Below are 14,622 nucleotides of genomic sequence, written 5' to 3'. Positions count from 1 at the left end.
AGATACCATAGGTTTGAAGTGGTCTTCAAGCATTCCTACAAAACAAATTAAGTTTTGTTAGGTACCTAAGTGGCTTTGGGTCCATCATAGTTAGTTCCTTTCTTCACCCATACATAATGTCCACTAGGAACACTAAAGTTTCTTACATAACAAGCATTGGGTGTGTGACCAATAATACCACAATAAAAACAAGTAGGTTCAAAGTTACTTCTATATCTAGAAGGATAAGATTTTTTCTTAGCGAAATTCTTCCTTTTAGGATAATGTTGCATTACTTTAGGCTTTTTCACTTTCTTTTGAATTGGTTGGTTACTAGCTTTGACAAAGATAGTCTTGTTGGAACTTGTTTTATCAAATTTTGAAAAACTAAGTCCACTTTTATCATTGGAGTATCTTTGTGTGCTAAGAACATTTTCCAAACCAACTTGCCCCTTTTCATATCTTTCCAAAACACGTTTCAATTGGACAACTTGGAAGGAAAGTGATTCACAATTCTTGCATGCAACATTATCTTCTTGAACACTAATTATTTTTTCTTTGTCATCTTTATGTTCTTCTTCAATTATCTTAACCTTCTCTTCTAAAGATGATATTATTTTCTTTTGAGATGAGATAGTTTTATAGAGAATTTTACATTCTTTTAATAATTCATCTATTGCACCTTGTGCACCATTGTCAAAAAGAGAATCATCATAACTAACCTCGCCTTCTTCATCGTCTGAGTGGTGTGATGCCATTAGTGCTAGGTTTGCACTTTCGTCACTCTCGGAGTCCGATGAGGAACTTACTTCATTATTTTCCCATGCTATGTAGGCCTTTTTATTTTTGAACTCCTTTTTGCCTTTGAATCCATTCTTCTTCGAAAGTTTTGGACATTCCGGCTTTATGTGTCCTTGTTTCCCACATTCATAGCATGTAACTTCTTGTGATGAAGTGGATGCTTCTTTATCTTTATGCTTTGAGAACTTCTTTCTTTTGACATAGTTAGAATTATCAATATTATTTTTATGACCAAAAAATTTGCCTAACCTTTTTACAAGAAGCAAGAAGTTTTCATCTTCATCTGATGCATCTTTCATTTGGCTTTCTTTTGAATCTACCTTTAATGCAATGCCTTTGGATTTCTTCTCTAAGTTCTCATGCTTTTCTAATCTTCCAAGTTCCGTCTCATATTCTTGAAGCTTTCCAAATAATGTTGCGGAAGTCAATTTTGACAGATTTTTCTTTTCGGATATCACCGTCACTCTTGGTTGCCACTCCCTTGTTAAAGATCTGAGCACTTTAAGATTAAGTTCTTTGGTAGTGAGGGTCTTACCAAGTGCCTTTAAGTGATTTGTCAAATGCACGAATCGTTTTTGCAAATCGAGAATAGTTTCTCCGGGCTTCATTCTGAACAGTTCGTACTCTTGACTTAGAGTATTCAATCTTGATCTTTTAACTTCAGTGGTACTTTCATGAGTTTCTACAAGAGTATCCCATATTTTCTTTGTTGTTGTACATGCCGATACTCGGAAAAATTCATCCATACTAAGAGCACCTTGAAGAAGATTGATCGCCTTTTTGTCAGTAAGAACCCTTTTTCTATCATTATCATCCCATGATGCTTTAGGTTTCTCCGATCCAACCCTATTAACGACCGTTATAGGGACATAAGGACCTTGTAGGACAGCCTCCCAAACTTCTTCTCCTTGTGCTTCTAGATGAGCCTTCATTCGGATTTTCCAAAAGTCAAAATATTCACCACAAAACAATGGAGGCTTGTTATTAGAAACACCATCTTTGAAAACCGGATTTGCGGAAGCCATTCTGGATCTTTAGGAACAAGTTACCTATAACTTGCTCTGATGCCAAATGTAAGTATCAGATATGCCTAAGAGGGGGGGGGGTGAATTAGGTTTTCAAAACTTAATCGGTTTAATGAGAATACTTCTAACAATTTTTGTTTAAGTGTTTGAAGTTTTTGGATGGTTCTTATCTTTTTCTTGGTAATGGTGATGAAAGCGGTAAAAGCGGAAAGATAAAGAACACAACGATATATACTGGTTTCCCTCACAATCCGAGAGTACTCCAGTCCCCTTTCAAACACGAAAGAGATTTCACTATAGTTAGAATGATTGTACAAGCCTATGCCTACTATCTAACCTATAGGGTGATCAAAGTTTCTTAACACCTTTAAGATCAATCAACACTAATGTGAATGAAGAACAATCCTCTTCAAACACACCACTTACTTCCAACTATCCTGAATAGTAAGGAAAAATATTCTTTGAATTTATACAAGAGTTTTTAGATGAAGTATGGAGAGCAATATCAATCTTGGATTGATCTTCTTCTTCAAGTAAACAATTCTCAAAATGAATATAAGTGTTCACAATGTATGCATGAAACTTTGAATAATTTCTCAATGAAAATGTGTATAAAAAGTTTCACTTGAAAATGATGATTTGATGAACACTTGGAAATAATGAAAGATGAAGAATATATAGTTTATGAATTGTTAATGAAGAAGGTGTTTAATGTTTATGAAAGATGTAGTATATATAATGTGTTAAACACCTCTTTGAAAGTTTATTTTTCCATGAAGCAATGCAATGATCAATTGGTAAGAACACAAATTCGTTTGAATGAAATCATGCAATGGAAAAACACACTGGTTCAGTAGGAACCGGTTCCTGCCTGGGACAACCCGGTTCCTGCTGAACGTTGCAGCAGAAATATTTGAAATTTGAACTTGGGAACCGGTTCCCGCCTAGGGACAACCCGGTTCCTAGTAATAAATCACAGAATAGAAGAAAATGCAGAATGCTGGGAACCGGTTCCCCCATAGGGACAACCCGGTTCCTAAAACCTTATTTTGAGATTTTACTTTTGAAAAAGGTTTTAAATGAACTTTTAAAGTATGAAACTTGTAGTATGTTTATGATATGCATGGAAATGTATTTGTGAATAATTATATGTCAAAGTGAGTATTGTTTATATCTTTGACGCTTTAGCTCGATTTTGAATCTTCACAATTTCTTCAAGACTTTGAAATGATGTATATTTGCTTTAAGATTTGAAATACTTTTTGCACATCCTTTTATGAAAGCTTGATGTCCACATTTTCTTCATCAAAACAAAGTATGCTTGAGAAGCTTTCAATTACAAGGGGACATGGTATCTCATGCCTCCTCATATGTGTCAAGGGCCACACAATTCGACATGAGTCTCCACTCTAATCCTAGGTGTACACCTGCTTGGGTATTAGGCCTTTTACCTCAGATTATCAACCCCCCAACAGAAAGAACAACACGGTAGCAATAATCCAAAATATAGGAACAATGAAGATGAAATGTGATGCATAAAGCAAATAAGCAATAAAGCAAATAAACACCCAAAGAATAGAAAACAAACAAAAGCTAGGATCAACTTTGTCGCGTGAAAATCGGGATGAGACACCTGATGCCTTCTTTGGGCTCGAGTGCTCAAGAAAATGATTTTGTTTTTTGTCACGACCAAACTTTTTATTATTTCCAAAGTAGGAAAAGAAAAAAAGTTGCAATAACCTTAAAAGATATGCAAAGCAAATAACACAAAATTAAAAGCAATGCAAAAAGGGGGGGAGAGATCTTGGGTAAGAGGGTTGGTTATACGAAGGGAAGGTATTAGCACCCAACGTATCTATAGTACTCTATAGGTTTCTCTGTTATGTTTGTCTGTGTATTTCATTCTATGCTATTGGGGAGGTTTTCTGTTGTGAGATAGGTGGGACCTAAGGTGTTTGTTTGATTATGCTCGCAAAGATCGTCGCAATCTTCTGCATACATATCCCTTAGAGGGAATCAGAGCATCTGTAGCTCGAGGTCTACGGGTGCTAAGGTTTGAGTGGTTTGAGGGAGAAGTTTTGCTCGGTAAGGAATAAGACCTTGTGCCTACGTATTCTCAAAGGGATGTTGAGAAAGTCAGAGCAATCGTAGTTCCCACTTATGCTAGTGGAAGCAAAGGATAAGAGATAAATGTCATCTAAATGCTCGATGTATCTAATCTATATCATCAAATACATCTGTTGATTTTGTTTGAAATCTTTTCATTATAAGACCTGGGTTGTGCCACTTATGGTGCTTAGAATGATAAAGATGATTTTTGTTTAGCCAGCCTTGTGGCAAAAACAAGTTTGATTAGCCAGTCTTGTGGCAAAAACTTTTGATAAGTCAGCCTTGTGACAAAAAGTTTTGATTAATCAGCCAGCCTTGTGGCAAAAGTTTCGACGAAGCCAGCCTTGTGGCAAAAACTTTGATTAATCAGCCAGCCTTGTGGCAAAAGATTTGATTGATTAGCCAGCCTTGTGGTAAAAAAAGAAATTTGATTGATTGATTGTGATGATATAGAAGAGATACTCCTATCATAGAGATGATAAATGTCTAATCTCCTAGGGTATTTGTTTTGGATATTGGGATGCTTATAAGAAGCCCGTGGGTCCTTGTACAAAGCCCAAGAGGAGGCTATTCGAGGGTCCTTGCATTGTAAGCCCAAGAGGAGGCTATGGGAGGGACAAGTCGTTTGTACGAAGCCCAAGAGGAGGCATGGTATAGTTGGTTTAAGCTCTTAGAGCGATTTCACCGGGAAACCATACTCTATGTCCTAACCTAAACTAGGGAGATTCTTTGCACGAAGCCCAATAGGAGGCTATGGGGAACCTAGTGTTGTACTAAGTTGAACAAGTACATATAACATGATCACAAATATGAACAAGTACGAACAAATATGAACAAGTACATGAACAAATATGAACAAGTATGAACAGTTATATATGACAAGGTGTGTGTGTACAATGAAGTTTATGAAGGAAATATACCTGTAAGGATGATCAGTTTATGTACACGGGGCTCGGGACTTATACTCGAGGAGAGGCCCATTGAGTTTATTCATGGCTATGTAAATATATATTTACAAAAGGGCTTGGGACTTATACCTTAAAGGAGGCCCATGGTATTTTTGGGAAGATTTAAAGAAAACCTTCATTTTTGATTTGTTATTCGAGGTTAAAAATCAAATTGATCGAGGTATGTACAAAAAGGTGTATGTACAATGAAATACCTAATTTCATGTAAGGTAATGGGACTTATACCTATGTGGAGGCCCATGTTTTATTTTATAAAACATGGTTGATTGTTTTGTTAAAAAAACGCGAGGTTTCGTCGTTTGAAAACAGTTTGAAAGTTTGTTGAAAAACAGTTTGAATTTTGACAAAAGTCAACTTAATTAAGATAAAAACAAATTTTATACTTAATTAAGACCTAAATGATTAGGGTTTGATCACAAAATATTTACAAGTTATTGAGTTTTGAAAATCAAGTGAAAAAAACTATTTTTAAAGTATTAAAAACATTTAATAAACAAGTCATTTTAAACTTAATAAAAACACATCAAATAAATATTTTTTTGTGATTTTTTTTTAAATTCATAAAATATATATGTTAAATAAGAAGTGTACAAAAAATTAAGTAAAAATGAATTAATTTGATTGGTTAAATCAATTGATGAAGTTGTGTAAAAAATGAAAGAAAAATAGTGCTAAAAAAGAAGGTTTGGTCCCTAGGAGTGTTGAACTCGTGACCTTGAGGTTACCATTCAAAAACTTAGCCAACTAGACCACGCGCGTGGTCTGTTAATACTTGCAACGAATTAAAATATATTTTGAATCAATTTCCAAACTTCAGTTTCAAAAATATGGCGCCAAGAACACATCCCTATTTTGATTTTGAATTTTTCTAAAACTGGACCAATTTGATCAAGTGAATAGCCTATCTTGCTCAATTTTTCACAAGGAACATGATGGTACCATTTAATTTCATTTATTTTTGCTCTAAGATCATTGATTCTCTGATGAACACGAAGAACCCTAATTCTATGATTCAATCTGAAATCGTGTATGTGCAAGTTATGATGCAATTGATTGAGGGTTAATGATCCATATGTATGCAGAAACATGATGGTAAACCAGTTTTTCATTTATGATGCATGAATGATAGAGTTTGATGTTCATGAAGCTTACCTTGGAAGTTTGCAAAACTGGAAAATGAATTTCGAGCTGGAGGTGTTACAGATGCTTTGTAATGATCTGGATAGCTTCAATGATGATTATGGAACATGTTTGAACACTTGGAACGATCTGAATTCACCTGAGCAAGGCCATGGAACCCGATCTGCAGTATGGCTTAAGTGAGGATCAAGCTTGATGATTTTGATGTTTCAGATCATGGATGATGATTGGAACAGTTCATATGAAGTATATGGATGATGTTTAGAAGGTTAGTTTGGACAGAATTGGCTTGGTATGGATTTTGGCATGATAAGGCTCTCTTTATGCATATATGGGAGTTGAAGAGTGATTCTGAGTTTTAAGGTGTTTTGGGGTGTGTGAGTGGATCAAACACATCCCATATGATGTTTATGGAATGTTAGAACCATCACTTTGGCCATAACTTCAAGGGTTTGGAGGTTGAGTTTTCTACCTCTTGGAAACTTAAGAAACTTGCATTCTAAGAAAGAAAGAGAAAACCTATGATTTGTGAGGTTTTGGTGTGATTTTGAAAGTGATTTGAACCTCTATTTATAGGCCAAGAGTTCTGCATTGCAAGACTATACAAGTTGATCATAGAATGGTGATTTGGCATTTGGAGATAAAATGGAATCTTTGCATTAAATGCAAAATGGTTAAAACCTAAACCATGGTTAAAATTTCCCAAGCTTCTTATCTATTTCCAATCTGATCACAAACCAGAAATATCTTCCAATTATTGCATATGTATGTCATTGCTTGCATCACAAGGTAAAATAGTTCATAACTTTGGCAAAATGACTTGAAATTTCAAGTGAAATGATCACTAATGGCAAAATTCAAAACCATAGCTATGCTCCATATTTTTTCATGCTCTTGGACATTTTGGAAATCTCATGTTATGTACTTCAAAACCCTAGTTGAAAGTTTCTTCAAGACCTTTAAGGAAATGGGTGAAAAAGATCCATGAACATTGAAGAAAATGAGGGTTTAAGTGAATTTTTCAAAAGATACCAACTTTGAAGCTCTATATCTCTTAAATGGTTGATCTTATGGAAAAAAATTATATGTGACAAAGTTGTTCATTGGATCAAAATCTACAACTTTCATGTTGGAAGTTTTTTTCAGTTTGTAGGTGAAATTTTGAGATATTCCCTTCCAAAGTTTGGAAAAAACCATTGAAAACACTTAGAAATTTTTCTTAGTATTGAAAGTCAAACTTTTGACTTTTTGATTCTTGATTAATTTTCTTGATTTTCCTTGATCAAATGACTTCAAATATCATATATTGATGATTTAAAACTTCAAAAGTCATGGTTGACCAAAATTTCCAAAAAGTCAATGGTGATCTTGTACAGTTGACTTTTTCAGACGAATCGCGTTTCTGGAGATTTCAAATGAACCAAGCTATCCTCACCAAATGAATGGTATGAATGGATCACCTTGAGTTATTGGAGGACCTTGAGCCATGGTTTAAGTTGTGGCACCATGTTCAGATTAAAAAGTCAGTTGTTCAGGTGAATTAGGTTAAAAACCCTAATTGTCGACATGATGAAATTGATGACTGTGGATCTTGAATTGAGATACAATTTCCATTGGATATTGTCATAGTGATTATTTGAAGATGATTGAAACCTTTGAGTGATCCCCTGGAGCTTTTTAGGGTTTCCCAAATGTGATCCCTGATTTTAGTCCCTGTTAGTTCAAAACCCTAGTCTGATGATTTGAAATTTCATTGTTGATGAATCCTTGTGTAGGAGATGTCTTGAGCCAATATATTAGGTCAAAATGATGTACTTGGGGTCTTGAGGTCATGTCCCAAGCCATAGGTCAAATTCTGAGCAAAAGTCAGGAGTTTGTTGTCTTCAGTCAAAACCCTAATTTAGTTGATTCAAGGCTTTTGAGCTTGTTGAAACGAATCTTTGAGGACCAAATGTTGATTATTGATAAAGATGATTCATTTGAGATGAAGGGAGAACAAAACCCTAATTGATTGTTACTTGTACTGATGAGTGATTTCTTGATTAAACCCTGCTGAGCACAAGTAGCAAACACAAGCTATGCAATTTGTTAGAGATGCAAATGATGCATATGCACATGATATGAGGTGGTATCTTAGGTCAAAAATTGGGGTATGACAAACTTGCGGAATCCCCCAGCAGAGTCGCCAGTTGTCGCACGCTCGCGAAAAATTGACGGAAATCAACAGATTTGTCACCAAAATTTATTTATCCCAATAAAGGGAAGGTAAAATATCGAGAAAACCCGAAAGAAATAAAGAAAGGATAAGAAAGGTCTCATGACCAAAGATCCTGTAAGGAAGTCAGTTACGCAAGGGGAAGGTATTAACACCCCTTACGTATGTTGTACTCCACATGACCCATTTAAGTTTGTTCTAATCTAAGGGTGTAATCTGAAAGTCTAAAGCCTAATGTTAGAAGTGAATGCATGCAAAAAGAGAGAGAAGAAAATATGGGGAAAACAAGGAATATTTACAAAATTGTGCTCGCTTATGCCCCGCGACCTAATGCCTACATATCCCCTTTGAGGAATCAGAGCGTTGTAGTTCGGCTCAATATTTTTGGGTTGTTTGTGTTTTTAGTGGACGGAATTACATTCGCATTCTAACATTAGGATATTTGCTCGCTGAGTAGAGTCTTATTTGTTACCTGTCTGCGATCGAAAGGAAGTAACATGCCCAATTAAGGGGAAGAAAGCCTTGAAGGCAAGAGATATGAGAATTGTTTGTTGTGTGTTTTTTAGAGGTTAGTAAGTCAGATTATCCCTCATAAGGTGGGGTATCTGAATACTTTTTTTTAGGAGAGTACATCAGATGGCCCCTCATAAGGTGGGGGTATCTGAATACTTTTCCTTTATATATTGAATAGAATTAGAGTGTTTTTAAGATTTGATTTGTTGTTCTCTTTTAATGGATATCATATCAGATGATCCCTCATAAGGTGGGGGTATCTGAATGCTTTCTTCCTTAAGAATTTTGAGTATGATTAAAGTGTTTTAGAGAACTGAAAAAGAAAAGAGGGAATGACTATCCTATTGTTATCATATTATGGTTTAAATCCTTTTTTTTTGTGTTTTTAATATTAAAAGAGAAAATAAAAATATATTTTTTTGTATTTTTTATCAATTGAATCTAATTACATGAAGAGGAATTTTTTTGAATTGATTTTATTTTAAGGATTTATGTCCAGGTTATAAGTGTGATATGTACAACAAGTAGCATTATTTAATTACAAGTGAAACGAATATGATTTACATTATTAGGAGTAACAACTAATTACATCTTTTGTATTTTGATAATAAAGGAAATATTTTGTATTTTTTTAATCTTTTACGAATAAATTAAAACTAACTAAATTAATCTAATAAATTAAATCCTAATTAACTTAATTGACTAACAATAATTAAATAAACTCTATTTCTTTTGTATTTTTTATGATGTTTTTACTATAATGACATTAACCTAAACAAGAAACGCACAACTAATTATAATCTAACTAACCTACATACGTAACCGCAAATAATTTGACTCAAATTATAAAAAAAAAAAAAAAGAGTTTAATTACAATTGGAAGAAAATTAAAGAAAAGTTTTAATTAAAAATAAACAAAATTTTTATTTGCTTCTAAAAAAACGACTCTAATCCAATTCTACCGAAAAGCACGAACAACCAAAGATCATGCACAATCAAAGAAACAACACAAAAAAGAAGCAATAGGATAAATTCAAAATTTTATATTTCAGGTCTAAGAATCATGCATAAAAAAAATCCAACAAGTTATATTTCAGGCCAAATTCACCAACCTGAAGTGTCGTGACCCAATTAAGCTATTTCCTCCTCCCTCGTTAATACTCCTGACTCCTCTCCTTTCCTTCGGTGCAAGATTCCTTCTCTTGATTGATGGAGTTTTTGAGGTTTTGTTGTTATTCCTCGATATGAAAAATAACAACTTTAGGAGTCAATTTCTGAATTGTGGAGGAATAGGAATGAAAAAACTAGGTCTTTATATAGATGAAAATTAGGGTTTCGCATTGAATGAGATCAATTTATTTAAGGAAAGTTTTTTAGAGATTGAGATTTTCTCCAAGTCGTAGTGAGTAAGACTGTGAATCTGGACGATTTGGTGACTGAGTGCAAGATTGGATATGGGGAGAGACAATTGAGGAATTTTTTTTCTATTTTGGTTTTTTGTCTATTTTTTGCATAAAATCAAGATTTTAATAATAAAAAAATATTTTGCTAATAAAGGAAAACGAAAATACTATTTAAATAATAAAAAACTTTTTTTGACCCTTTTAATGAAAACACGCAAAAATAGAATAAAATACAAAATGTAGTAACATGGGATTTGAACTCGCGACCTTTTGCCTAAATTCCTTACATGTGCTTCCTAACCAACTGTGATATCTTAATTATTCAAAATAAATTAGCAATTAAAAACATATAAAGGATGGGCAATTCTGGGGTATAACAATGTGACTTTAAACCCCCGTCTCAACTCGAGTGTAGTAACTAAATGAATCACTCAGATCACAAAATCTTTTAATCCCAAGCCTAAGGAGCTTAATTAGACGAATGCTTATGACTGTTATGACTTACTAGAATATGCATTTGAATGTGAAGCACAAGCCAGAAAAAAGTGAAATCAGGAGGGCAAATTTTGGGGTGCAACATCTATTATTCAAGATCCCCAATTAAACCTGCTCTTTTTACCTTCTTAACTATCCCTACCTGAGAGAAAAGTTCAGAAAGAACTATTTCATAAGGTATGAGGAATGTAATTTTCTCGTGGGAGGTCACGATCATTTCCTTTAATAAGTTAAAGATGGTAAAAAGGAGATTAAAGTTGAACTTGTAGATAAGGAAGTATAGGAGATGCTTGTCATATGAAGTAAGCACTTCTAGTTCGTTTTCTCCTGGATGCTGATTCGACATCAGAACTTGATGCCAAACTTTTGCAATCGGAAAGCGAGTAGCGGTACCCAGAACTCTTAATGGAGGCATTTACCTAGAAATCTTTAACGAAATTAGGATAGATGGGTCCATTAATCATGTCAAAGTAACCTTTCCACTTTTGTTTGGAAACATACTTCCTTAGATCAAAGCCTTGGTCTTTCAACTCATCAAAGTCAACCAACTTCTCATTAATAGCGAATAAGAGGTTTTCATCTCCGTTGAAGGTTCTTTAAGACATTTTGGAAGGTGGTTAGAGTTGCAACGAAATAGAGAAGAAATTCCTTGAGAATGAGAGAGTTTTAGAGACATAAGTTAAAGTGAGTAGATGAGAAAAAGGTTTCAAAGTTTAAATAGGGAAAGAAGAGGAAGAGTAAGAGTTTTATGAAAATATTTAGAGAAAATCTCAATTAAGATAATTGACGAATGAGATTAGAATAAACGTTTTGAAAAAGCCCACAATATTAAATATTACACTTTAAGAAATTAACGACATAGGAGAGCGAAAAATAATGATTTCATCTTTTACCAAGACATTAAGCTAACCAAAAGTCACTTCAATCATTTTGATAGTTCCATGAATGACAACTATCATACTTCAGTTGTTGACAATGTTGTTGTAGATTTCTTTTGTTCAACCTTCTCTAGAAGCATGTTAATGCTTATGAGTTTCAATCCCAGGGGCGTTTCTTTATTCAAAATGATGATCTGGGTCGTATTAGTTTTATCTTTTTATCTAGAGTCAAATCTTTAGAAAAATGATTTTATCCTTTCTTTGCTCAGAGGTACTGGTGTCAATTACTTCTGATTCCGATTTAACAATTTTGTGTTAAGTGATTTTAGAATATTTTATTTAAGATTTTTCTCCTTTAGAGTCTGAGTATCCAGATTTCAAATATGCAAACTTATCAACTAGCTTTGATTTTTAAGATCAAGCTTATCATCAAAACTCAATTTGATTTGATTCATCAGCAATGTAAATTTTAGTGATATATACGTTTATACTCTTTTAAGCTTTCAAAGTATATTAACATGATACACTTTTTGTGGTTCAGAATCAAACTTGTTAGTGTATAACATACAAAAATTATATCAGAAGTGAAGGGAAGGTAATTGTTACCAATAGTTCACGTAATGATGATTCTACCCTTTGTATTTCCTTTAGAGCCACTAGTGACACAAGGCTTAAGTACCACATCTTGGAACATATGTATTCTTTCCCTTAATTATTGTAAGCATCCACATTTCATGTTTCAGGATTGGTGTTTCAACTTGGCTGTTAAATATATCTCTTCAGTGCTTGAGTCTTATTCAGATTCAAATTCACATGCTTATGTGCTTTCCATCAGTGACACATTAGCTTGCTTCTCTTCAGAGTCATCTTCTGAAGGTTCAGAGTCATCCCATGTAGCCATCGGAACCTTATTCTTATCTTTGAAAGAGATTTTTCTCAGGACTTTCTTTCTTAAGCTTGGGACAGTCACTTTTGTAGTGGTCTGGCTTGTTGAACTTAAAACAAGTGATATCTTTGCCATCGCCAAACTTCTTTTGTCTAGAGTTTGACTCAGATTGTCCATCTAATCTTCTATATCCTCTAAACATTTTTTCTTTGTCTCCAGAGTTGGTTAACTCTTCTGGACAGTAGAAACACCATGTCCTCTCCATCAACATCTTCTTCAAAATCTTCTTTTTCAGCTTGAAGAGCTCTAGTCTTTTCAGACTTTTTTAGACTTCAAAGCTAAAAATTTTAATTTCTTATAAGGCTCGTCTTCTTCTAATTCAATCTCATGACTCCTTAGAGAGCTAACAAGCTCTTCCAGAGTTAAACTATTCAGATTCTTAGACACTTGAACTGCAGTCACCATTGGCCTCCATTTCTTTGGTAAGCTTCTAATGATCTTCTTCACATGAGTCAACCATAAGAGTTTGAAACGTTGAGAACATATTCTCAATAGTTTCTTATTCTTTCATTCTGAAGGCTTCATACTTCTAAATCAAGTCCATAGCCTTGGTTTCTTTAGCTTGTTCGTTTCCTTCACGAGTCATTCTAAAAAAAAATCAAATATAGACTTTGTAGAGTCTCTATTTGTTATCTTTTCATACTCAGTATATGAGATAACATTCAACAGAATAGTTCTTGAAATATGATGATTTTTGTTGTCCTTTTTTTGTTGATCACTCATTCCATTTCTTTCCATTTTGACACCATTTGCACTTAATGGATGTGTATAACCAATTGTGACCATGTCTCACAAATCTGCATCAAAACCAATGAAGAAACTTTCAATTTTATCCTTCCAATAATCAAACTTATCACCATAAAAAACTGGAGGTTTAGAAGAGTAGTGATCTTTATCATTGTTTGCAAGTGGAGCTTCATCAGAATGTCATTTCCATTTTCCCGGAGCTTCATCCGGATGTTATTTCCATTTTCCCGGAGCTTCATCCGGATGTCATTTCTCATTTTCCCATAGCTTCATCTAGTTATTCCCACTTTCCTGAAGCTTCATCTGGATGTCATTTTCATTTTCTCGGAGCTTCATACGGATATCATTTCCATTTTCTCGTAGCTTCGTCCAGATGTCATTTCCATTTTCCCAGAGCTTCTTCTAGGAGCTTCATCTAGATGTTATTTCCCTTTTCCCGGAGCTTCGTCCGGAAGTCATTTCCATTTTTTCCGGAGCTTCGTCCCGTTATCTAACTTTCCTAAAGCTTCGTCTAGTTATCTCTAACTCTCCAAGAGCTTCGTCCAGACGTCTTCAATTTTCCTAGAGCTTCATCCGGATGTCTTTAATTTTCCTATAAGCTCTGTCCATATGTCTCCCATTATCCTGTCCCTGTCCAAGATGTCTTCCATTATACGAGCCATGTCCATGTCCATATCCATATCCAATCTTCTCAAATCAGTTTCCCTCCATATCCAATCTTGCACCTGGTCCCCCAATGTTCAAATTCACAGTTTTACTCACTAAGAAGACTTGGATCAAATCTCAATCTAAAAAACTTGCCTTAAATAGATGGATCTCATTCAATGCCAAATCCTAATTTTCATATATATAAAAGCCTAATTTTTTCATTCCTCATTATCCACAATCAAGAAAATCAATCCTAAAGTTGTTATTTTTAACATCGAGGAATAACAACAAAATTCTAAAATTTCATCAATCAAGAGAAGGAGTCTTGCACTGAAGAAAAGGGAAGGAGTTAAAAGGATCGAAAAGAAAAAGTTGGACTCCAGGCTAGTATTAATCTTCTCTAGTTTTTAAGTGTGATTGAATAGTGGTTGATGAATGATAGGTGATGGTTCGAGTTTGGGATTCTTTTTAATACATGCAGTTGCAATTTGTTAATTTTACAATTTATGACTAATAGATGTTTTCACACGTTTTCCATTTGATTTTAATTTTCTAGTTTACTTTTAATTTAGTCATTTTTTTCTGTTATTTATTCGTTAAAAAATTTTATTCTTGCTGGTCCGATAGTTTTCTTTTGCTAAAGTTATTAGTTAATTCTCATTAAATATAATATATAAAAAACAAAAAAGGAGTTTTTATTATTATCGTAATCATTATTTCCTTCATCCTAACGAGTGGGATACTCGTGCGTTCGC

This window comes from Vicia villosa, linkage group LG6 (genome assembly GCF_029867415.1).
Source record: "Vicia villosa cultivar HV-30 ecotype Madison, WI linkage group LG6, Vvil1.0, whole genome shotgun sequence".
NCBI lineage: Eukaryota > Viridiplantae > Streptophyta > Magnoliopsida > Fabales > Fabaceae > Vicia > Vicia villosa.
This window is presented reverse-complemented; position numbering follows the sequence as displayed.